Below are 26748 nucleotides of genomic sequence, written 5' to 3' on the forward strand. Positions count from 1 at the left end.
CCACTTTTCATTACGGTAAAGTGACTTGAGCCACTTTCAAAATAAATAGTTTAGAAAAATGGCTGACATATATTAAGTATTTTTTATTTTAATATTCATAAAATACAAAAATAATTAGTACATTTTGAAACATAAGTATAAGTAATTTGTATGAAAATGCATCGGTTCAATTTAATTTTCGTCATCAGTAGGAGTGATTAAGTCCTCGGAAATCGTGTTTTGTTCCAAATTTTTAAAATAACTGTGGTATAATATAATATAATATAATATAATATAATATAATATAATATAATATAATATAATATAATATAATATAATATAATATAATATAATATAATTTACAAAACTGCACTATTCTTTCGCACTTACAAAAATAAGTCCAGTGATCACAAGTTTTTTAGAAATACTGAAAATAATTCAAAACAATACTTCACACACACGTATCACACGTCTCTATTTCTTTTACACTAAGCCCCGCAATTAATTTCCCGAGTACAGCGACTTACGCCACTTTCAAAATAAACATGTTTGTTATACTGTTAATTAGCGAAACTTCTCTCGAACAAATCTCAATATTTCTCAACTTATTGATTGCAAATTTAAAAAAAATGAAAAAATACCGTTCAATTGTAATTAGTGTTACCATTAACTCGATTTTTTTGAAAAACTGACTTGGCCGCGACACAGGTTAGCGGAACGGAAAACTTGCTCGTGTCACTAGAAGATGGCGCTGAGCGTGATCTCCCGGCATTCCGTGGTCGTTCGAAACGGGAGATGCGCGCGCGTTCGATGAAGACATGCGCGAGACAAGCGGCAGCGGTCTCAACAGTCAGTGCATGGCGGCCCGAGGCCCATCGATATCGTATCGCGCAGCACTCGAGGTACGTGTTCGTGCACGCGTGTGTCCGCAGCGCGCCGGTATTATTTCTTCCTTCGATCGCGAGAGTATATCGAGTACACACCGTGATTGACAGTACAGTGCGTGACGCTTTTGTGAAACAGGATTTCCTCCGCCGCATCTCGTGGATTCGCCGGACCGAGCCGTCAAACGAGAGAAAGTCCGGATCCGTTGTCGATTCGGTGAGTAATCCCGCACGGAATACACTCTCCTCCGGTTACACCTATGCATCCACGCGTCTTTCGCTTTCGTGCGAGTAAATGTCGCGCGGAACTAGCTGTCATTCGGCGCAACCAGCCGTGCTCCGATTTTTCCTATCCCCCGTAAAAATACTCGATTAATAAACGAATCTCCCTGACACATCGCACACACAACGTCGATCATCGGTGTCTCTGTATTTAAATATATTTACACAAAGCCGCAGTGTCAGTCGGCCGCGATCCGCGATACCAAAAAAACGACACAATTTATCGTGCGGCAAGATCAGAGACAAGATCGGCTTCGGTTTTACCCGGCGAGTTACCGTAAATACGGAAGCACGAGAGCGGCGTGCTCCGACTGGAGCCGGACGACAAACGTCTCCCGTTGTCAGTAGGATGACGTATCCGGCAACGGTGGCCACTGATTCGGAAAATATCGAAGGGACAGGGACCTCGGGGGCTCGGTGTCAGTGGAACGGGTTTCGCACGCGAACATTATCGTTCCTCGGACACAGCCCTGGCGTTGCACGGTGTGTCGTGCCCCTTTTTATTTTGACGCGGGTGCGCGCACGGGTCGCAGTCCACACCCGCAACGTTGCCAAACGCTACAGGTGTAGCCGTCGATTTCGATCGGGGGAAGGTCCGTCGGTTTCGCGGCAATGCGAAAACACTGGGCCAGGAGGCGATGCCCGAGAGGAATCCTCGCGGATTGAACGTATTATGGCGGTAAATGATGACGCCGCGATCGATGCCGAACGATGGCTAACTTGTGACATCACTTTCGCGACTCGTGTCGGCTACGTGGGCGAACGGCGCGCGCTCGATTCGGCCATGCCGTGCAAGGTTAACGCGCACGGGCAAGGTTAACGTCAATTCGACCCGCGTCTCCACGTCTGGAGGTACCTAACTGTATTTCGCCGACAGGAATTTGCCAAGCAAACTCAGCCGTCCAACTTTTTTCTTTTCTGCGTGCAAATGAGCAGACACGGTAGGTGGTTACGAAAGAATTGCTTCGGTGTATTCACCCTTAACCGGTGCACCGGGCTCGCGAGTCCCCAATATAATTGTACTTCTGTTTTATAATGCAGCGAATAGTTTCATTTTTCGTGGTGCCATTGTTTTCTACGCTAGCTGCGAGTTAAATATCAATGGGGCGTTCACGCGCAATTGGATCAACCCTTTGCGCTCGAAGCCGTTTTAACTGTAAATCTAAATTAACTTCTCCGACTTATAGTATTTGCATTTTATGTGACAAAGTTCATTTCATGCATGTGACATTGATTCTTGTGACTCGTACAACAGTCGAGCCGTTTATTTTGAAAGTGGCATATGTCAGTTTTTCAAAAAAATCGAGTTAATGGTAACACTGATTACAATTGAGCGGTATTTTTTCATTTTAACAAAATTTGCAATCAATAAGTTGAGAACTATTGAGATTTGTTCGAAAGAAGTTTTGCTAATTAACGGTATAACAAACATGTTTATTTTGAAAGTGGCGTGAGTCGCTGTACTCAGGAAATTAATTGCGGGGCTTAGTGTAAAAGAAATAGAAACGTGTGATAAGTGTGTGTGAAGTATTGTTTTGAATTATATTCAGTATTTTTCAAAAAGTTCTGATCACTGGACTTATTTTTATAAGTGCGAAAGAATAGTGCAGTTTTGTAAATTATATTATAGTGATGCAGCGGCTACCTCCAGACCCGCCAGCAGATGGCTATAAAATGTTTTATAAACTAACTTTAGATGAAAAAGATGAATTTCTAACTTTGGATTTGTCACCAAAAAGAGGAAGACCTAGGCTTGATTCACAAATAGAAATGGATCCGTTATACGCTGGATCTCGTCCTGTTTCTTCAGCAAAATACAAAGACACGATGGACTTGCTTAATTATATACCCCCAATATACCACAGTTATTTAAAAAATTTGAAACAAAACACGATTTCCAAGGACTTAATCACTCCTACCGATGACGAAAATTAAATTGAACCGATGTATATATATTTTTTCATATAAATTACTTATACTTATGTTTAAAAATGTACTAATTATTTTTGTATTTTATGAATATTAAAATAAAAAATACTTGAATCAAACCTTTATATTAAATATGTTCATGGTGTAAATTATTATTATATATGTAATTTATTCAACAATTTTAGTAAATCACTGTCCTTTCAAAACATCACTTCGGTAAAATACGTCGGACAAAATTAATATATGTCAGTCATTTTTCTAAACTACTTATTTTGAAAGTGGCTCAAGTCACTTTACCGTAATGAAAAGTGGTGATTTTTTAATGTTAATACGAAATTATTTATACTGAGAAAACTATCAGTATCCTGAGATAACAAATACAAGTAAATCTTCTCGAAAGTTAGCATCCACATTTTTAAACGTGTTAAAACGCAAACCCTTAAATATATAGACTTGAAAACAATGTGACTTATGCCACTTCCAAAATAAACGGCTCATATGTAGTTGGTTTTAGATTTTTGGATCAATATATTTGTAATTCATACAAATTCCTAAAGTATAAAAACTTAATGTTAATTATCTAAAACCAACTACGTATATATTCATATTATTACTTTATTATTCTTCGCAGCAAAAATTAAATGTAAGTCTTACTAATCTTGATTAATATAGATATCAAGAAGATAAATAACGCTTACATTTAATTTGTGCTGCAAAGAATCTTTTATACTTAACGAAGAAGATGTCTCTTTTTTTATTTTAATGTCCATAAAATTCAAGTACCTATAAATTCGCATAATATTTGCGATTTACTTGTAAAACAAAATCAGAAGAAATTGAAAGAATTTCTGAAAAGCATTTTTTCGATCAAGTTGTAAATTTGGAATAACAAACTGTTTTGTCTCCGTTTAAGAATAACGTCAGCCGATTTAAGAAACACTTATGCCATTTTTAAAATAAATGGCTCAGTTAGACTTTTAACAATTTTTTATATCTAACCTTTGATAATGTAGAAATTATCTTGGAACGTAATGTAACAATCTTAGCGTTGCCCCAGAGTCACCGCTCGAGTGCAAAGGGTTGATACATTTCTTGGCATTCCTTACTCGGAGTCTATTTTTCTTTGATTCCAGCGTACGAGTCGTTTTTCGTGAAAATCATCGTAGCGGATAAGGGTTGAAACTAAATTCACCGATGCGGAAGCGCGTCTTTTTTTAGAATGCTTATCGGATTTTTCGCTAAAATAGGAAAGATGAGAATTGTAGATAATTGCCAGAAACTCCAAAACGAAAAGAAAATGTCGGTGATAGAAAATGGCGACTCTTTAAAGGTTAAGGGTTAGTTAAGCCAATTGGTTAATTATTATGTTATACATAGATTTGGAGACACCATGGATGACATATTTGAAAACATAGTTTTGTTTAAAGTTTTGCTTATGGACAATCATGAGAAACTTGTTCGTTCACGATAAAATGTCGTGTACGTATGAAAAATAGATGCGAACGTAACAATTAATATTTCTAGTATCTATGTAGTATAAAAAATACTGAAGCAGGAGTTTTCACGATACTGTACAGCCTTGTCCTACATGTACATGTACACCATGCGAGACAGTGAACAGTTATTTACACAAGCAGTGTCTTTATTCTTGTTATCACTTGTATACAGGTGGGCCTAATCTCGATATTCTGAACAGCTAATCCATCCTCGTGTAGATCGAGAAGACAAATGACCACAGAAAACTTGTTCAGTGTCACGATCTTCTTTCTCCCTTTCTCGTTCCCACTTCGACGAAGAACAGTTCTCTTCCGTTTCTTTCAAAGTACAGTTGCACAACAAATTTCTAGTTAATATCTATCCATTTTTTGTTCGACTCTCTCGCCAAATGTATTTCATCCGTAATCTTATATTTTTAAAAAATCAAATAATAACGTAACATTCGAGAATTTTTATTATATTTTATTCAGTTATATTTTTTATATTTTTATTTTTTTTATATTTTATTATATTTTATATTTTATTATATTTTATTCAGTTTATTATATTTTATTAAAATTCAGAGAATTTTTATTATATTTTATTTCTACAATCTATATTATATTTTTATATTAATCATAACTCAACGATGCAATTATGATTTGAAGAATCATGAAATGGGTATTACATAGCGAATGACACTGTAAATTGTCTAAAATCATCGGAGTTTCGAAACTGAATCCATTCGGATTCAAAAGACTTCTTCCACGCATCGTTGTACAGCCTCACCAAATAGTTTATCCGACCCATGTTTTTTCCATTTTATATGACCATTTATAGTTGCATATGAAATCGAATATTGTAATCCCCATGCAACAATTACGCTTTCAACAGCTGTTTAAGTATAAACAAATTTGATTAATAAAATGATGTCGAGACGTGACATAACAATTTTTAATGGCGCCTCGGAGTCGCCACTTGAGTGGAAAGGGTTAATAGAACAGTAAAGAATCCATTTGTACCTTCCATGTGAGTTAGACGGGAGTTTAACTAAGTCTCTACGGTCTCATGATAGTTAAACTAACTTTAAGTCTCTAAAATTAAAACAAAACAGCGTGGACAAGTATCGTACCTCGGTGTACCGATTAAGAGACTTCGAGTTCAAAAAATAATGTATTTAAATCGATTATAATCGATTATTATATTATATTAAATTAATTATATATTATATTATATTATATAATATTATATTATATTAAATTAATTATATATTATATTATATTATATTATATTATATTAAATCGATTATAATACGGTAAATAGTTTAATTTTTCGTGGTGCCATTCTTTTCTACGTTAGCTGCAAGTTAAATATCAATGGGGCGTTCATGCGCAATTGGATTAACCCTTTGCGCTCGAAGCCATTTTAACTGTAAATCTAAATTAACTTTTCCGACTTATAGCATCTCCGTTTTATATGTCAAAGTCCATTTCATGCATGTGAAATTGAGTCTTGCGACTCGTACAACAGTTAGACTTTTAACAATCTTTTTATATCCAAGCGTTGATAATGTAAAAATTATCCTGGAGCGTGACGTAACAATTTTAGCGATGCCACAGAGTCGCCACACGAGTGCAAAGGGTTAAAATAAAACTGCACGAACAAGTATTTTATCTTGGTGAACCGATTGAGAGACTTCGAGTTCAAAAAATGATGTATTTAACTCGCCCGATTTAAAAAAGGAGTCGAAGCATCGATGCGATCGCGGCGATGAAATCGTTAAAAAATCGAACAACACGCTCGACTCGGAGTGTTTTGAAAATTCGAGGAAGAAGCTGGATCAACGAGCCTGTCTGCCCCGATGACAAGAAAAACCGCTCGACTATTATCATTGGCGTGGTTCGCCGCGTTCCTCGAGCGCAACCGTGAAATCGAGCAGAAAGTTGACACCGAGCTAACACTCGTTGGCTAGCTCGTGTGTCACACGGCCAGCACGTAATCTCGGCTTATCAGTCGTTCGGGGCACGGTTGCTTATCGGTCCACGCTGGAAACAGAGGTTTCCAGTGTCGTAGAACTTCGATCGGCGGAAGGTCTCCGGTTCAGCGCAGCCGGAACCGGAAAACGATAGGTAACGTACGGTCGCGACTCGGGTTCGCGCTTCGGCATTTACGCCGATGACGACACAATGACGATGACGGCGATCGACGGAGGCTAAATAGGGCTCGATGCGGCAGGATTACGAGCAACAATGAGTCGCATTAAACGACATTTTAATCGGCGGTTCGTTGAAACGAAGCATTCGGCGCCTTTGTTACGCCGCTGCGCGGCCCTTTTGTTGGCCCGCGGATTTGTCGGCGCGGGGAGGAGGGGGGAAAGCGCGTCTTCTTGTAATTGCATCGCGCCCGTTTCGGAGCGGGGAAGATGCATTAGAATTACAAACGCTCGTTAAACTTTTAGTCGGCAGGAAGACTTTAGCCCGCGAAGAATACGTTCCCGGCAGCTAACCGCCCTCTCCCCTCACCGCGAGCCACTCTTTATGTTCATTTCGTCCTCCGTACCGACGGTTCCATATTACCTCGCAAACAACTGGACCCGTTAACTGGGTTAGATCCCTAAGAACAAGTAAGAATGATTTTCCACGGCCGTCGCTCCACAGAAAACGCCAGTTAGAATTTATGTACTCGGGAAATGGAACACGTCCCCTTTCGCTGGGTTGCAGAATATGGACGTTCGTACACGTTCGTATTAATATTGTGTTTGTTGAGGACTCATCAGATGGATGACGGAGATCCTCTGAATATTGCACTTGGTGCCGACTAACTCGAAGGACCACCCACTGTAGTGGGACTAAATGAATTGCTAGTACTCTATTTGTAACGTGCAACCTAACCGTTACGCGTATCTCTCTATGTCTTCTGTTCTGTTCTGTCTGAAAGTCTAAGGTGTTCTCTTCTGAAGCTCTAAAAATGTTCTGTCCCTTCTGATGTTCTGTGCTTTCTGTCCTTTGGGCCTTACCCTACTCCCCTTCGTGGAGTCGGAAAAACCCCGGCCATCCCTTCCAATGTGCCCGAAGCACGTTGTCTCTGGTAGGGATGACTGCGTGGGCCGCTTGCGCTTGCGGGTGGAGGGGTGTTTGGAAAGGCCGGGAAAGTCCAGCTGGCCAGGATTGCCGATGCCGATATCTAGCGGCCGATTCTCTGGTCCCTTAGCTTTGGGGCTTTATGTTAAGGGTTTCCAGAACCTAAATGATGGCATGACCTTCATCATCCTAAAAACTATTTAATTTATGTGTCGAACCGGTCCGCTAAAGAAATTGCCATTGCTCTAAACGGATTACAAAAAACTCATAAATGGTCGCCCGTACCATAAAGCCATTTCCAAACCTCTTACCTTAACAGTGTTCGTATCAGTAATTTAACCTTTTAGGCACGACGCGCCACTATAGTGGCTTCCGCGGATGTCATCTTTCAGAACGACGCGCTCTAGTAGCTCACTCGCTCATCGTTTGAATCAAATAATCGTCTTCATATGCATTGTTTCACACTTCTTTTGTCTTCACATCGATTTACAACAGCCTACAGGATGTCCCAAAAATGTCTCGCAATCCGGAAATGGCGGATTCCTCGGATCATTTGAAGCAACTTCTTCCTTTACAAAAATGTTCTCCGAGGCACCGTTAACGAGTTATTAACGAAAAACAGTGACCAATAAGAATCGAGTACGGCTGACGCGAGGCGGCCCGGCCAACCAGCGCACGAAGCCCAGTTCCGCTCATTGGCTCGATCGCCTCGCGCCGGCCGAGCTCGCCTCTCATTGGTCACTGTTTTTCGTTAATAACTCGTTAACGGTGCCTCGGAGAAAATTTTTGTAAAGGGAAAAGTTGCTTCGAATGGCCTGAGGAACCCGCCACTTTCGAATTGCGAGACATTTTTGGGACACCCTGTATATACAGACAGAATATACAGTATCAGACTCTGTACAGTACATATCAGACTCTGCCGTCCAGAGAAATAGCCTCGCGCAGAATTCAGCCGTACCTAAAAGGTTAATATTTAGTCTTCCCTGTTCATAATAGGCGAAATGGCGGAGACCATCTTGTAATAGGCGGATCCTAAACGATTATTCGAATTCTTTTGAAATAATTTACAGAGCAATAAACTGCCCACTGACTTTGTTTTACCGATATCCAAACGATTTTCAAAATTAATTTTTAGTCAGTTACTTATGGATTGTTCTGTTCAAGTTATCGTAATTGTGCAAAACGAACGAATGCTGAGCCATTTCGAACAATGACACTGCAACGACGAGAAAGCCTAAAACACTTCTATTCGATTTTTGTCAGTGGGCGACAGAAAGTTTATAGCTCGAAGCAAGATTGAATCTTCAATATTTACTTCGCTTCCGGCAATCAGTTTCCACATCGTTTGTAAATATGCCCGTGTTTTCAACGCGGTTCATATTTGAATAATCGGTGAACCTCGTATCGCAGGTATACAGGGTGTCTCACCTAACTGGAGCATCTGAAATATTTCGCTTGTGTTTTATGATAGAAAAAAATGTCAGAGGAAAACGTTAGTTAGTTCACAGAGGAAAATATTATGACAGGCAGGAAAATTTGTTCGAGATTATATTCCTTGGGATTTCAAGGTCGTTGAAGTCTTTTCAAATGGAACGACATAATTTTATTATCGCTGTATGATAGCCGAGGTCAAGACGAATCCAACGACCTGCAATAACGACCTGAAACGACCTTCACGTGGTCATGAATATGAAAAATTCATAAAAGTAGAACACTTGATGTAATTAGTGAAGTAACAATGACAGAATAAATGATGAAGGAAAATTTATTTCAGCAAGTGTACTGACCTGATGGTCGATCCGGCGGGGGGAGCCGCGGTAGTGTACTTAAGGGTTCCCGTGGCTCCCCCGAATCGCCGGTTGTGGCACCACGTCTTAAGGTCGCCGTGGAGGTTTTAGTGGTTCGAAACCCACACTACCCCTGCCTTGCACTCCGAGGCGGACGGGGGTGTCTGAAAAGCAGATTTCCTCCACGTTAAAAAAAAAAAAAGTATACCGACCCGAGTTAAAGTATACCTTATATTGTATACTGAGTATAGTATACTGAGTTACTTTTAGCCTTGCCATAAACCAAGATCATTTCTATATTTTCTGCATCACTGTACAATACCATCGTTTCAAAGGACTAACGTTATCTTTCACAATCGAATAGATCCCGGCGAATTTTTTAAACGTACCGATTAGTGTCTATTGGGATTATGGAATGGAAATGATTCTAATTCTTTGCTTTAGAAGACCTTATTTTAATCCTTTATTGAGAGAAGGTATATGAGCGAAACCGATCGAGCGACCAAACTCTACTGAGAGTCCGGTAAGAAGAAACGCTTCTTTTATACCCTTTTTGGGTTCGTCGTGTCCACCAATCAGAGACGTTTTATTTGTCGCGCTTTACATTGTATACGTGACGCTGGGACCCTCAAACAGTCAGGGCACGATGTATATCAAAAGGTACCGGCGATGATGTATCGCGGCATCTAATATATACAGTTTACATCACCGTCGCTGCCCGCTGGCGGAGCCGGCGAAATGTAAACCGATATCTTAACTGAAGATATCTTACTAAGTAAACTATAGATTAATTTTTGTTCGAGGCTAAAATTTCAACAGTGTCACCGAAATGAGAACAATTTGTATCAGTGTTTACAATTCATTGTAAGCGTGTCCAGAACATTTCTTGAATCCTTAGGGGGATCATGTCATCGTTATTTCACTACTTGCACGAAGTGCCCTACTTTTATGAATATTTCGTACTCAAGGTCACGTGAAGGCCATAATATCACGGGTCGTTGGTTTCGCCTTGACTTCGGCTATCGTATAGCGATACCAAAAATATATCATTCCATTTGAAAAAACTTCGACGACCTTGAAGTCTCAAAAAATACAATCTCGAACAAACCTTTTTGCCTATCATATAATATCTTTCGCTCTGAATTAACTAATATTTTCCTCCGACATATTTTTCTGTCATAAGAAACAAGCGAGATATTTTAAATCAGGGGTGTCAAACTCAAAAGCTATCTTGGGCCATAATAATAAATAAACAATTCTTAACTTCAGGTGGGCTGCAAGAAAAAAATCAATGTTCATAGAAACAAATATTTTTATTTTGACTAGTACATTGTAATAAATACATTTATAAAGTTAAATTATTGTTTACGTCCTGATACTTGACATCAAAAATGTTCATCTCGGGCCGCGAGTTTGACACCCCTGTTTTAAATGCTCGAGTTCAGGTGAAACACTCTGTACATGTGTATAACATGAGGATTATGTAATTTGTGCTTTATTCGCTCGGCTTACTTAATATTATATATATATAATATTTACTCGGCTTACTTAATGTTAATATTAATTTTCCATATTAATCGAAATGCGCTCCATGATTGAATGCTGGTCGATTACTTATCGCAAACAGTGATTTAGTTGTTCCTTTTTAAGATGTTCCTCCTTTAGGTGTTCCGTTTTAATTTTGCCGTTTCAAGGAACGCGAAGCAGCACCAAAGAAAAATGTGCCCGACCATTATTCCTTTTCAAAGAGAAATCTCCATTTGCGTACAGCCTTTTTCAAAACAGAATTCTCCATTTTACGCGCATTCGATCCACTCTCGTAATAAGTCTCAGCCTGCTTATTTCGGTCCCATTCATCGTCTCGCATTCCATCCTTCTGTTCGCCTTGCACGTTACTTCTCGCCGTACAGCCAAGAAGAATAGAGGCACATTTATGTTGGTACACCGAGCGAGAGTGCTCTCGTCTCGAGGACGGTCAGTTGAGCAGCGAATTAATAGAGTCGACGACACCGGTGTTTCTTCCTATCCCTAGGAGAACAATGGTTCTCTTTACATTCGCCGTTGCCGATGCTGACAGCTTTTAATTTCAATTAAATTCCTATCGTTAAAATGCTAATGAAACAGGTGATGCCTCGATATTAATAGTCCGCGGCGTGCAATTCATTCCAAAGTCAGCGACGCTCTACATTTCGAAACAGCCTGCGAAAGAACACATTTTCTAATATTTGTAGCGGTACGCGAAGGTGCACAATTTATTTATACAATTTTCCGACGCGTAAAATGCTCCTAAATCGTTGGGTGAAGGTGACCTGAACCGATCGGGACGGTTGAACTACCAACGAAGTTGGGTTCACGCTCTTTTGTGTCCACCAGCGAGGGAAAAACAATTTCTTCAATCGAAGTTGCAGGGCGAAAATCTACTCGGTTTCGTGCATTTTAAGAGCGGACCAACCTTCCAATAATTCCATAATTCTCTAATTAGACATTTCGAAATATTTATTATTTTCTGCTTGTCCGCTAATAATATTAGTTCTCATTTGGTAGTAAATTCGCAATATTTAAAATTGTCGAACTGTCTTTCGTTGTAAACGATGCAAAACGAGACGTATTAAAGAATGAAAAACTCTGAATTCGTAGAATAATGCAGCATTAAAATTACGATAATATAATAATATAATTATACAATAATATGATATATAATATTACGTTACTGTTTTATTCTAGTTTTATGTAATTATGTGGCCATTCATTTTTTATTTATTTTATACTTATCACCGTAATATATACAATATTATTATATTATTATTATATATTATTATAATAATAATACGATATAATAGTATATAATAATATAATAATATAATATAATATATAATAATATTGTAATATAATAATAATATATTATTTTTACCACCATTCATTTTTTATTTATTTTATACTTATATCACCGCAATATATACAATATTATTATATTATTATTATATATTATTATAATAATAATACGATATAATAGTATATAATAATATAATAATATAACATAATATATAATAATATTGTAATATAATAATAATATATTATTTTTACCACCATTCATTTTTTATTTATTTTATACTTATATCACCGCAATATATACAATATTATTATATATTATTATAATAATAATACGATATAATAATATATAATAATATTGTAATATAATAATAATATATTATTTTTACCACCATTCATTTTTTATTTATTTTATACTTATCACCGCAATGTATACAATATTATTATATTATTATAATATAATATAATATATAATAATATTATATAATAATATAATATATATATTGTATTATTATTATAATAATACAATATTATTTTTATTAATTGTCCGGAGAATTTCTACTCCTCACACTCTCTATCCTTTTCTCCCATAAACGTTCGTCATCCAATTTTCGTACTTTTCCAACAACCAAATCGTAGACCCGAAACAGATATCGATAGGAAATGTGCCAAGCGACGACGATCTGAAAAATACTTTGAAGAGAATTTGCGAAAGGCTGCCCGGTTATTGACATAACGGTTGACGAAGGATTTTCCTAATAATTTATTCAATAATTTCCAAGCTCTCTCGGTGTAAAATCAATCTCGTCTGCAGTCGTAATCGAACGGAGTCATCTGCGGCAGATTCCCCGGCTGATAAAAAGTATTTCGGCGTGGATTATATTTACGAGATTATTGACCTTGTTCATGACCTCGATCGCGATTACGGCGCGCGTTGCATTTTTTAAGGGTATTGAAACGGCAATCGATCGGCGAGGTCCCCGACGTACCGGACCACTTTCATTCATTTTTCTTTCCACTGATTTTCGGCCAAAGCCTTTTCACCGGTTCACCTCGGAACCGGTCGGAACGGAACGGAACGGAACGGAACGGAACGGAACGGAACGAATCGGAACAGAACCGAGTTCTGATATCCGGCGAGCATCAATGAAGCAGCCGCACAGTTTCCGAAGCACACAAGTGCGTCGTCTATTAATAGATGTTTCGTCTTCTCTACCTTCGTGCCTCGTCCCTTTTCTCGCGTTCTCTCTCCTCGGGCTCTCTTTGTCTTTTCTCCGTATGGTGTACCCTCGCGAAAGGGAATACCTGCGACGACGAGATGGCGAAAAGAAGGGGGTGGCGACGAGCCCGGTGCAGCCTTTTTACGCACACTCTTGCGAAGGGAACGCGTGTGCGAGACACATACACCCTTTTTCCGCGGCACTCGGTTCCAAGCGGCCAGACAGAAAAAAAATGTCCAATAAAAATAAGTCCTAAAGCGGTTCCAGCACGCACTATTCCGCCGAGCTCGCTTCTTCTCGGGAATTCATATTGTTACTTGTACCCGCTCCCCCCTCTCATTTTCCCTTTCTCTTGTTCCTTTTCTCCCCGGCCGACCCCCCCTCTTATTTTACTCCGTCCTTTTCCGTCTTCGTTCCCGGTACGTATTCATTGCTTTCCGGCACAATGCATATCGAAACGATGCGGTTCTGTTTCCAGATAAAGATCTCTTGGGATATTTTCCGTAAATCTCCGCCGCGGGTTCTCTCGTTGCTCTATCTGTTGTCATAATGCCGGCAGACCGCGGAAGAAAATGTTTAAGATGCTGGATGCTTTTTGCGGCAGCCAGACGAACGGCGGGAAACGATTTGTGGTACGAACATAATTTGCCGGTTCGGTCTCCTAATTTTAGATCTTGCTTTAGAGCCGGTTGCGTTGATGTATACGATGTTCAGTTATCAGTGGACTGATAAGATGGATGCAAATTTCTTGCATCGGTCGCAACATTGCGGATCTTTGTGCGAAACAAAAATTATCCGTATGAATTACGACGAGCATGAGTCAAACAGAAGATTTCTTTTTCCTTTAATAATTTCTGCGAGTTGAATATACTACATATTCAAGCGGAACTGAGCTTCGACCCGTCGTTGGCTTGGCCGCCTCGCGCCATGTGATCTCGCCTCCCATTGGTCAGGGTTTTTCGTTAATAACTCGTAAACGAAGCCGCGGATTGCATTTTCGTGAAGGAAAAGGTTACTTCAAATGACCTCAGAAATCACCCCTTTCTTGGTGCTAACATAATTATGGGACACTATACGAGCCGTTTATTTTGAAAGTGGCATAAGGAAAATGGACGGCTTGAAAAGAGCAGACACGATTATTCGAGCCTCGAAATTATCGGCAATTTTAAAAGCAAGGCTTGAATAATTTTATCTCCTCTTTGCAAGTTCGTCCATTTTCGTTTCCAAGCTGAGGGACAATCCGAGAGAAATTACTGTAACGTCAACTACGTCAAGAATTTCTTTTTTCTTAATTTCATCGTAACTTACGAAGGATGTTTTCCAATTTTGATTTAATATTACCATTATTTTATTAATCTGTTCTATCACAAATGAGATACTGTGAAATAGTATTTATATGAGCCGTTTATTTTGAAAGTGGCATAAGTCACTTTGTTTTTAAGTCGAGATATTTAAGGGTTCGCGTTTTAACACGTTTCAAAATATGGATGCTAACTTTCGAGAAGATTTACTTGTATTTGTTATCTCAGGATACTGATATTTTTCTCAGTATAAATAATTTCGTATAAACATTAAAAAATCACCACTTTTCATTACGGTAAAGTGACTTATGCCACTTTCAAAATAAACGGCTCATATGTAATGTTGGTATTAACTCTTTGATGGCCGCCGCGAAAACCTCAGAAATTTCGTAAAATTCATATATGACATCAGTTACTTTTTCAATATTCATACTACGTGCGAATTTTAATAAAGTTAAAAAATTATAATGGATTAGCATAAACATTAAATTTTAAATAATTCTGTCGCTTACATATAGATGACGTGGTAGTCAAAGTGTTAATAGTGTAATTATGATACACTTTTTTCATAATGCAATTATGATATACTTTACTAATAATATAAATAGGATAAATTTAGTTTATAATATTATTACGATACATTCTTTTAAAAAACTACGTTACAGGGACTTTCATAATCGAAATCTTCGCGAAATCATGTGTACGTGACTCCGGCCATCACTGTTAACACAGTATAAGTTGCAGAATATATGTTTTAAGAAGATCTATGAATAAAAATATAATTATAAAAGCGTTAAATGAATTAACAACTCGTGAGAAGCGAATAATAACAAAAGTTATTAATAATAATATAAATATATATAATATAATAATAAAAGTTTTCTTTTGTTATGGAATGTTGTATAAATGATTTCTTTAAGAATAAACTATAACTTGATACATTAAAGATGTTCTTTGAGATATTATTATATTAAATTAAATTTAATATAAATTTATAATTTAATTTAAATTATATTAAATTATCAATGTTTTGATTTGGAGAGCTGCGTTTACAGAAGAAAATACGAGCAACAAAGGCGGTATAATAAATCAACGAGAATTCCCACATCCCTCCTTTTAATCCTTAAATATCACTTTCCTTGAAGACCCCATGTGTTTCCCATAAATATACATCTCGGCACCATTTACACGAATTACATGTACACGTATACGACAGTTGTACGTTACTTTCACTTCCCCCACATTTCCCTTGTCCCAATAATTTTTAACCACCGCCGCGACCGCACCCCAACAATTATCTCCTATATTAATTTCGTGCACGACATTTCATTTCAGCGAAGTTAAACGAACGCGCAGGTAGATCAAGATGCCGGTAATAATTTCGTCATGCACAGTTACAGAGCTCGCAAACATAAATCGCACCCTTAATAGGGCAGCATCTGAGATTTCGAAGAAATGTTTTGATACCGACTTCCTCCGCGTAGCGGATACAACGTGCAATTAGCCCGTGCAACGTCGAAACCCAAACAAAGCATAAGCGTGAAGCCTTTTATCGGTCATCGGTGATTATGCCGCAAAGTATTTTCGCACACGCGAATCGCGGCCCCCGAGAAAACTCCAGCAGCGATTGCAGAACGAGTCGCGACACTAGTTTCGGAGGACGTCGTGTTGCATTTAGCCGAGTGTTTGCCAGATTTAGCCGGCCAGAAGTTGATTTTGTCAAACTCGTCGCAGGTAAAAATGAGTTATTGTTAGCATAACACATCGTACAACATCGGGAAAAGTTCTAAACACCAGAGTATAAAATTGTATTGAATAGCTTTTCATTGTTTCAAATAATTTGTGATAGTTTCATGATATTTATTATGATATATATATATATATATATATATATATATATATATATATATATATATATTATTTAGTGTTATTTATTATTTATATAAATAACTAATATTTAGTGTTATTTATTAGTTATTTATTATTATATATATATATATAGAACAACATAGATAGAACAACATAAATATCATGAATAAATATATATTAATATATATTTATTCATGATATTTATGTTGTTCTTCGTTGTTTTCAGTACCGTTTACATATTTTTTTTTTTAATAATTACACAGCCCTCGCACAATACAAATGATAATAATATCTGTTTTCTAATGTTTAAGATCATTCTGTGTTGAGATACCATAAGCAAACATATATATATTATATAATAAAAATAATATCTTGGATATTTCGAATGTTTTTAAAGAATTAGTATTATTCGTTTGTCGTTATCTTTATTAAAACAATGTTTTCTAAGGTAAAATACTGCAAGACAGTAGGGACATTTTAGACACGTTAGGTGAACAAAATAATTTTGGCCGGCTGAACCCGGCAAATACCCCGCCTCCCTCAGGCGCGTCGCCGCAAAAGTGGCGGTCGTAATTCCATTATTTATTGCACAAAGCATAGAAAGAGGGTAGTATGCCATCGCGGAGCCGAAACGAGCGACGCGGCGCGTGCACGTTGGCGCGTGTGCAGGAAGGACACGCATGTACATATACGCGCGTCTTGCGATCCTTGCAACCCCTTCGGGGAATCTCTTGCCTCGGGAACACAAGGGGCCGTATGTAAGCAGGGTCGCGGTTCTAAGTGACTGCAGGGCTCTCCGGAGGGTGCGAAGATAAACCCTGTAAACATTCGTGATAAAGTTGGCCTCCGGGGAGGGACGAGAAGAGGCCGCGAGAAAAGACGAGTACACCCCTATCCGCCGTTGCCGTATTGTTCGGCGATTAAAGGCCCGTCGACGAAAAAAGGAAAACAGAGAAAAAAAACACACGCACGCAAAGCACGCACGCACGACGGAAAAGTAAAACCGCAAACGAGAAATTCAATTGCGGCCGAATGAAAAGTTTCCGGCGAAACGGCGGGGAGGTGCCCCGGCTAAACGTCGGGGAGAGAGAACAATGAGTTAAGGAGAACATGCTGCGCGCGGAATGGCTCGGAACGCGTTTGATTAAATCCGAGATTCATGGAACGGCTTGACTTCCCCTCCCGATACCTCGCGTTCGGAGACAAGCGGCGATATGATCGTTCCCTAGAAACGAAGATTATACGTGTTTCTTCAGCGAAGACAGCTAGCCGCGGTAATAAGAGTGCGCGGGCAACGATGCACCCTTTTGATCCGAAGCTGCGAGCAGCCACTTACCCCGCCGCGCCGGCGGAAACCTTTCGAACCGCTTTATAGCTCCAGGAAACCGGGATTTGCCTGGTTAAACCAACAAGCTTGAGTGGTTTCAAATAATTATGGCATGGGAGATCGGACTCCTCAGATGCGGGATCCAGTAATCGCTGCTAAATGAATTCAATGTGGACTGAGGATATAATGCGTATTGGCAATTCTTGAAGGATTTCAATCGCCGTCGATAATTATACGTTCACTTTCGTCTACGAATCGCCTCAAACATGGTCAAACGATCTCTAAAGAGATGTACGTCGTGTGCACATCGCGCACCGTGCGCGAAGATATTTCTTCAAATTAGCTACCTGCTTCGCGATCACCGACATTACTACACTTGATCATCGACACTAAGGTGCATCAATCACTAGAAATGTAAGCATTCTTCATATTCAAACACTTCGTATACTCAGAGCCTCGGGACATATTCGACTTTTAAACATTCGACATCACAGTTTATATGAGCCGTTTATTTTGAAAATGGCATAAGTCACTTACCGTAATGAAAAGTGGTGACTTTTAATCGACTTAAAAACAAAGTGACTTATGCCACTTTCAAAATAAACGGCTCGTATAAAGACTGTTTCACAGTATTTCATTTGTGATAGAACAGATTAATAAAATAATGGTAATATTAAATCAAAATTGGAAAACATCCTTCGTAAGTTACGATGAAATCAAGAAAAAAGAAATTCTTGACGTAGTTGACGTTACAGTAATTTCTCTCAGATTGTCCCTCAGCTTGGAAACGAAAATGGACGAACTTGCAAAGAGGAGATAAAATTATTCAAGCCTTGCTTTTAAAATTGCCGATAATTTCGAGGCTCGAATAATCGTGTCTCCTCTTTTCAAGCCGTCCATTTTCCTTATGCCACTTTCAAAATAAACGGCTCGTATAGTGTCCCATAATTATGTTAGCACCAAGAAAGGGGTGATTTCTGAGGTCATTTGAAGTAACCTTTTCCTTCACGAAAATGCAATCCGCGGCTTCGTTTACGAGTTATTAACGAAAAACCCTGACCAATGGGAGGCGAGATCACATGGCGCGAGGCGGCCAAGCCAACGACGGGTCGAAGCTCAGTTCCGCTCATTGGCTCGGCCGCCCCAGCCGGGCTTGCTTCTCATTGGTCACTGTTTTTCATTAATAACTCGTGAACGATGGTTCGGAGAAAGTTTTTGTAAAGGAAAAAGTTACTCGAAATGACCTGAGGAATCACTCCTTTCAAGGCGGTAACATAATTATGGGACAGCCAGTACAAAGTCTCATCGCGAAAAATGAAAAAGATGAATATATATAATAATATATATATATTAGTGATAAATATTTCTTTAATAAAAGTAACATTTTTATATTTGTTATTAATATAATGTTTAAATATATATAATAATTATATAATAAATATAAATAAAAGAGATAAATATGTGATTTCAGTCAGAAAATGTTTCTTACCTATGTTTCTGCCGTACAGCACATATGCCTGGTATGCAACGACCCGTTGTTAAGTATGTGTTTGATAGAACACGGTCGATTAGCCCCTAACATCTAACAATTCTAAATGGCATTGTGCCGCGGTCGCACGGCGTTGCAGGTATTAGGAGGGGCATCGAGCCTGGTAAACACTTTGTAAATCATGCACTTGCGGTGCTCACGCAGCCCTCCAGCAGAAACATGCGAGCACCCGGGCGGTACACTGCGCCGGGCATAGGTGTGCACGCAGTCGTGTTGCAGGTATAGGGAGGACGCGTGCCTTCGGTGCGTCGAAACGCGGCGCGGCGCACTTGAGGTGCACCCCCGCGGCGCGGCGTCCGGCGAACTTCTGCACACGCGATGCAGCCATTAATTATTCGAGGCTGGCACTCTTCTGACTGACCGGTCTCCGTCGTCCACGACAGCCCCCGAGACTTCTTCCCCTCGGTCGGTCGTTCGCGTGTCTTTCTTTAATATCTTTCGGTTTTAATGGCGCCGATTAGCTAAAAGCTAAACCGTTCGCGAGCGGTGCGCTTTTTCAAATTTACCACCTGTCCCCCTAGCGAGAGCGTGAACATTTTTACGGGCTGGGGGAGCCCGGCCCGATTGAACGCGTCTGAACACGTGAACGTGGCGCCGCGCGCTTGCGAGATTTTGCAATGGCGTCGGTCTTCGAGCGCGGGGAATTCGCGAGATCGCAGTGTTCGGAACGATTTAGATGCGAGAGACTGTATTTTACTATAAAAGTGGATGAATTTATTGTTATTTTAGGTTAAATTAGGAAATAAGATAAAGAAAGAAAATAAAATAAAAGAAATATATCAGTGATAAATATTTCTTTAATAAAAGTGACATTTTTATATTTATTATTAATATAATGTTTAAATATTTATAATAATTATATAATATATTATATTATTATATATATATATATTATATTTGTATTTATATTTTTATAAATATATATTATTATATAATTATTATAATAATTATATAATAAGAAATAATTTATTATTATATAATGTGTACAAATACCGATTAAGACAGTAGAACATAACGAAAAAGATAAAAAAGTAAAAGAGATGGAAGAATAGAGTATCAAAAAGCACGAATAACTTGAAGTTTATATTAAAACATCCAGATCAAATGCGTTCAGATGCACTTTTGACGACGCTCTTGCAGTTTTAGATGCATAGTGCACACAATGCAATACGAAGTGTTGGGTGTCGTTAGACGGAATTGTGAGATAATAAATACGTAGAGTGAGATGAAAGGAGAAGAAGGGTAAATAGGAAATAATTTACAATTCATTTGTCCCGTGCCTGGTAAATAGTTACTAATGAATTGTATTGAAAATGATACATTTGAAATTCCACAAAGTTATAGCTTTTTATGAATCATTTTTGTTTTACGAAATGGTATGCACCTTCCTGTGGAAAAGTTATTAACTACAAAAACAAATACCTTCAATATCGTTATTTCCTACAAGGAGAAAACATAAATTACGGAAGAGTACTTCTAAGAGTAATAGAAACTTCGAATTTTTGATTCAAAATTATTCTGTTCAAACAAACTTCACAAACAATCAACAGTTCAAATGAATATCTTGAAGATTTCACGAATCTAATGACGTCAAATATTAAAGGATTGGAGATGATCAAAAACATGGGTTTCTCGCGTCGAAATCGCCGCACAGTGAGCCAGGTCGAAGATTTTAGTGATCTTAGTGTAAATTTTGGCAATTGAAATATAGTTATTTATATATTTACACAACCAAATTTAAGATTGCGAATGCGAAGTGTATTAACAGCATCTTAGCGTTTGTAAAATCACCAAAAATTTTGGTGTAAAGTTTTATGTGATCGATTGTGGCAAAATTGAAAGCGAAATTATTGTTGCATTTATGCAACCAGTCATTTGTCTGCTTCAATTAAGTAGGTACTGTGATTCTGTATGGTTTAGCAACCTTGAGTTTGCTGCTCCTAAAGCGTAAACTTCTTTTTAATTTGCGCGGCTCTGCCCGTCATGTCGTTTGGAAGAATAATTAGAAGCATCTGTTAGCTAATTAGGAGTGCAAAGAATACATCCGTGATTCGCCATGAAACTTCGTAATTGAATTTTTAACGACTCTGTGCCAACGTTAGCCGGAAGCTACTGGTTGACATCTGGCGACGAGAGAATTATGAAGAAAGCAAAGTATGACATTTTACTTCAACAAGAACGTACAATGTTTGGAAATATCATTTCTAAATAATATCATTGATATAATTGTGGATCAATTTTTCTGAATTGAGAAGACGCTCGTGTAAACAATTATTCTATTGACCAAATCACTCGATGTTCAATTAATAATATTAAACATGCTAAACAGTTATTCTTTCATGTTGATTATTTTTTCATTCTTATATTTCGTTTAAAACGATAATTATTCCCGAAAACGAACCAAAAGCACAGCGATTGGTCATCACACAGTAATCGGCTCCCCTATACTATATATTATTACTTTATATTATATGTATAATTATATATATATATATATATATATATATATATATATATATATATATATATATATATATATTATTATATATATAAAAGATATATATTATATATATATAAAAGATATATATTATATATATATAATAATAATAATATATATTATAGAATTAATTACAATAGAAACGAAGAACAATTTTTTGTGTCAAGAGAATAATATATAGTATAATAATATATATATAATTATACTATATATTATTCTCTTGACACAAAAAATTGTTCCTCGTTTCTATTATAATTATTTCTATTGAGATTAAAGATTACATTGTAAAAATCAGCAGGACGTACAGTGAAATATACTGCTCCTCGTTACTAAGATATTTAGAGAACATTGGTAACCGATTGTTGATCGCATTGTTGATCACATACTTCTCGATTTTATAATCAAACGATACCTGCCAAAGACACTGGAAATTTGTTTGAACATCATCTATGTGAAATTCAAACATGAAGTTCAATATTTGCATTTGCAGTGCACGCGAGATGAAATCAATAGATGTGATTCTCTCGGAAATATTTTATCCGAATAGCAGCACGTTTCGTATTTGTCGAAATCCGAAGAAATCCGTCGAAACACACATTTATGGTTGGTAATGATCTGCACACGCGTTGGCCAGACGTTATCGTTCTAAATAGCCGCGGCGAATGTGTTAAAATAGTTTTGAACCGTCGGATGGTTCGTTTAGTTATGTTAATCGTGTATCACCGCATGAACCGTGTATCTTGGACAGCTCTGGCTCCAGTAAGTCGTCCCCGTAGCGTTTAAATTATTCTCCGTGAGAATCTCCGCCGGTTCTCCTCGGCTTCTTCGTTCGTTTCTCCGTACAATTTCCAAGCTTTAAAAGACAATATTAGCGTTTGACAATTTAAACCAACTTCATCTCGAGCATGCCTCGCCAATAGTAGTAATGGGCCGCATTACGTAAAATTATTGTTACGTGCTATTGGCTGGAATTGAAGTTTCAAATTGAGCCATGATATCGAGCGATGTTATGTATCGGTCCAGCTGGAATAACCGTCGTGAGAAACGACTCGACTATTCGATCTGATTTATCGTTGAATTTGCCAGTCGTTTTTCTACTTAACCCCCGTCGGATATTCCTAAACGGAAAATCATCTTCTTGAAGATGAACCTTCTTCGTTAAGTGCATTCGTTCGGTTATTTATGGATCTTTTTGGAAATGTCTGTTATTGGAAAATGAATTAACGCATTTTCAGTGTAATGAATGTGGACACAACATTCATTGATTCTCATTCGTTACAATTTCTGCAGAATATATACGCGTTTCATGTAATCACATAAAAATTATTTATGTAGTTACAGTTTTATATAGTTAGAATACTGCAAACATGTTTCGAACATACATCGCGACATTTCCGACGTTTCTTTTGTATACGTGTACAGATCTAATTGTAGGAGCTTTTCTTGTATTCTTCATCAGTTTCGTTTAATTACACACGAGAGTTAATAGACTTCAAAAATTTAATGTGAACTGTGATACAAGATCATTTTCGAAACATAAATGCCTCGATTTCGAGAACCTAAATATACAGTCGTTTATAAATAATAAGTTTAATTAAGTCATTTTCGAAGGTCACCGTACAATTGTTAAATTATCAAATCGTTATATTATATTTTATATTTATATTTTCGTTTATACAGGGTGTCCCGAAAATGTCTCGCAATCCGGAAATGGGAGATTCCTGGGGTCATTTGAAGCAATTTTTTCCTTTGCGAAAATTTTCTCCGAGGCTTCGTTTACGAGTTATTAACGAAAAACACTGACCAATAAGAGGCGAGCTCGGCTGGCGCGCGGCGGCCCAGCCAACGAGTGCACGGAGCCCAGTTCCGCTCATTACCTCGGCCGTCTCGCGCCAAATGATCTCGCCTCTGATTGGTCACTGTTTTTCGTTAATAACTCGTAAACGAAGCCGCGGATTGCATTTTCGCTAAGGAAAAAGTTGCTTCAAATGACTTCAGCAATCTCCTACTGTCGGATTGCGAGACATTTTTGGGACACTCTGTACAATTATATTATCGTTATATTTATATTTTTCGATTCAGGTGAGTGCGATTTTAAGTCTCGTCAGGTTGCATTTATTGCAGCTGCATTTATCCAATGCGTAAGAAATGATCAAACCTATTAAAAATATTTCCTAATAGAGTTTCAGAAATAAATTCGAGAAAAAAATGGTCGAAACCGCGGTTCTAAAACCCGTCCCCATGATATTTGGAATACCGCAGGCTCGTTTCAGTCCAAACTGTGCAGATTTGTTTGAGAGACAAACATTTGGTACCTACGGGAGGCTTTTTTGTTCCCGGGTTTAGTGTTTGTTTTGGGGGAAAAAGTGCGCGCTTTTTCGCGTTGAAAATCGGTACCCCATTTCCGGCTACCGGAATTTTTGCAGAGATTTGTTTTTTTTTGTTTAAATTTCAGTATTCCCGCACAGTAGAGACTCTCTTATCTGAACGTTTATTTTTATAATATCCCGATAACGCGAAACATGCTATTATTTAAAAATCGTATTCAAGTTGTCTACCATGTGATAATGTATCTAAGTAAGGTAATGATTAGATAATAGAACGTTTGGATATCAGAGTATTGTAAAAATAAATGTTCGGATAAGGAAGTCGCTCGAGTACCGCAAGACGTCTCTACGAAGTAATTGATTACTGGAATTGACTACTGGAATTGATTACGGGAATAATTGATTACTGGACTGCAAATTTTTATAAATAAAAATAAAGATAGTCTCTACGAATCAATTCATATTTGTTGTTGCATGCATAAGATCCGCAGTCAATTGATTACATTTTCGATAGTTTTTTATCTACGCGTATAAAAATATTGAACGGTCGAAGGAACTTGCGCGTAGTCAATGCATCTTATAATTCACACAATTGTATTATCATCGAAAATTAGTTTTTCGTACAACATATTATTGACAACATTGTTAACATTTTATTGATAACATTGTTCGTTGATGTAAGAGAATTATAGGAGCAATTGCTATATATAATAAATCTTGTTGTTTCTACTTTCGTATTATTAAACCAGTTATTATAATTTTATATATCTTTTATGGCCAGCGGTGTGTGACAGTTAAATGTTTAAAAATCCTTCAAATTTCTTGTAACTATTAGAGAAAAAATTGTTACGATAGAGCTACACGTTCGTTTGCTTTTTTCTATCTAAAATTGTGACATTATGGTTATAATGGATTACTCGAAAGTAAACAATATTAATACAGTAATTTTTCTCGCATTATCCCTTAGCTTGAAAAGGAACATGGACGACTTGAAACGAGGAGACACGATTATTCGAGCCTCGAAATTATCGGCAATTTTAAAAGCAAGGCTTGAATAATTTTATCTCCTCTGTGCAAGTTCGTCCATTTTCGTTTCCAAGCTGAGAGACAATCTGAGAGAAATTACTGTAACGTCAACTACGTCAAGAATTTCTTTTTTCTTAATTTCATCGTAACTTACGAAGAATGTTTTCCAATTTTGATTTAATATCACCATTATTTTATTAATCTGTCCTAAAACAAATGAAATACTGTGAAATAGTATTTATATGAATATATTGAATACAAACAGAAGTATTTGGTTTTTTTTAATTAAATTGTAGTCATATCGATTATTCGAAGAAGCACTGCGTTGCAATTCAGCCATAAAATATCCTAGCATTCGAATAGTTAGCATAATTTCCCATAGATCTATAGAAGAATAGAAGAATATAGAATATAGATTTATAGAAGAATAACCCTAAAGGTTATTTTTCTGACACAAGGAAGTACCAAACCAGTCAAAATGACTGGTTTTTGATCCTTTATTTACAGTTTCTGATATTATAAAAACGATTATGTCAAATTAGATAAACTTCTCTCTTTACTCAAGCATGTATTATAATAGAAATCGTACGAAGTTAAAATGAATTAAATCTTGCCATTGTTATAAAATAGTGGAGTAATGGAGCCGGTTACTGTGCGGTCACCAATTTCTGTGCCTTTCCATTGTTTTCGGGCATTAATTAATTATATTTCTATGGAATAAGACGTATTAAATATTTCTATTCAGAAATAAACATAATAGAAGAATGAAACATTCAGAAATGAACAAAATAAAAATATGTATAGTTTGTCTTATTCGATGAATATAAAGATAATTTATGGCTAAAGACAATCGAGAGGCACAGAAATTGGTTGCCCACCGTAACTGGCTCCGCTACCTTATTAGTCGCAGCAGTAGGGCCAGTGTCAGTAGTTCTCACGTTAGAAACGTATTGATAGCGAAAAAAATGCCATTGCGATAAGTTGCGAACGGTAAATTGGGATTCGCGGGAAGGCGATTTCGTCGGACAATCAGTCGTTTCTCTCGAAGCGAAAACGACGATTCCTTGGACTGTGGCCCGGGCATCAAAGACAACGGGAACTTTTGTATCGCATCGGACGACCGGGAGTTTTCACCGGCGAACCCGGCCAGAAAGGCAGCAGTCTATATTTACCCGGCGCTTTCCGCTTTCCGGTTTTCTCGTTTCCCTTAATGGCGAGTTCACGGAAGTTCGTTAGTGTACAAACCGTTCTATTATTAGAGTAAAGCGCGTGTGCGCCGCGACGATATTCGCCGTGGTTGCGCCGCGAAGAAGGTCGACAGTTTTCGCCTCTCGAAAAAGATCGATTTCGAGGGAACCCGATGGCGATGGTTCTCGGCAAAGTCAC

At 37.7% G+C, this 26748-nt stretch overlaps 1 protein-coding gene across 2 annotated transcripts in view; it reads left to right on the forward strand.

Annotated features, from left to right (window-relative positions):
• The first annotated feature begins 812 nt into the window (after positions 1–812).
• The window catches only part of LOC117227332 (uncharacterized), a 410549-nt gene continuing 384613 nt past the window's right edge, over positions 813–26748 (forward strand). For both annotated transcript variants that reach the window (XM_076527439.1, XM_076527440.1), the window contains exon 1: positions 813–1080. The gene's annotated coding sequence lies outside the window, so the exon portion shown is untranslated. The remainder of the gene's footprint in view (positions 1081–26748) is intronic.

This window comes from Megalopta genalis, unplaced genomic scaffold, assembly GCF_051020955.1.
Source record: "Megalopta genalis isolate 19385.01 unplaced genomic scaffold, iyMegGena1_principal scaffold0020, whole genome shotgun sequence".
NCBI classification, from domain to species: domain Eukaryota; kingdom Metazoa; phylum Arthropoda; class Insecta; order Hymenoptera; family Halictidae; genus Megalopta; species Megalopta genalis.